This window comes from Montipora capricornis, chromosome 9 (genome assembly GCF_036669925.1).
Source record: "Montipora capricornis isolate CH-2021 chromosome 9, ASM3666992v2, whole genome shotgun sequence".
In the NCBI taxonomy this organism is placed as follows: Eukaryota; Metazoa; Cnidaria; class Anthozoa; order Scleractinia; family Acroporidae; genus Montipora; species Montipora capricornis.
The window spans coordinates 28,713,536-28,714,200 of NC_090891.1; the positions used below are offsets into that span (position 1 = coordinate 28,713,536).

Sequence of the window (665 nt, forward strand, 5' to 3'; positions counted from 1 at the left end):
GTCTTCTAAGTCCGGATTACAGAAAGGAATTGTGCTCTTACAGGGCAACATTTCAATTCACGGTCTGGACCTTTGGTACACGTTGCGCCACATTAAAACTTACGAGTCATTGTTGACTCTCGCTAGCCAACATTTAACGGCTTGAATCTGCTCAGCAAACCTGCTTGAGAATACCTGAGAATATCTGAAAGTTTCTGAAATTATTTGAAAGGCTCTGAAGTTACTTGAAAGCAAAAGAGACTCTCCTGTGCTTGTGTTGTCCTTGCTGTTGTTGTTGAATCGAATTGGACGAACCATCCACACACAGTTGACAAGAGTCTGCTGGGAATCTCTTTTGAACAATACCGATCAAGAATCGGCTCTCATTACAATTTCCTTAACAAAAGATGCTTTGTCGCGTTCAAGGATCGTTCTTGGAATATAATGCTAATGATGCTATACATGAATGTCTTTTATTTACCAACACTGAAACAAGTTGTTGGACAATACGAAATATGGAATGAAATAGTGTTTTGGTTTACCCAATTTGTGTAATACACTTGCTCACAATGTTTGTTTTGGACCTTTTTGTACAGTGGATTAGCACTTTGCATGATGTCAAGTTCATCTATTCATTTCATGTTTCCACATAGCTTGAACTTGGTAAACACACTGGCATAAAATTA

The 665-nt window shown here is 38.3% G+C and overlaps 1 protein-coding gene across 2 annotated transcripts in view; it reads right to left on the reverse strand.

Annotated features, from left to right (window-relative positions):
• Nucleotides 1-438: 438 nt before the first annotated feature.
• Nucleotides 439-665, reverse strand: part of LOC138015923 (uncharacterized) — a 25,977-nt gene continuing 25,750 nt past the window's right edge. For both annotated transcript variants that reach the window (XM_068863053.1, XM_068863054.1), the window contains exon 4: nt 439-665. This exon is cut by the window's right edge and continues 644 nt beyond it. The gene's annotated coding sequence lies outside the window, so the exon portion shown is untranslated.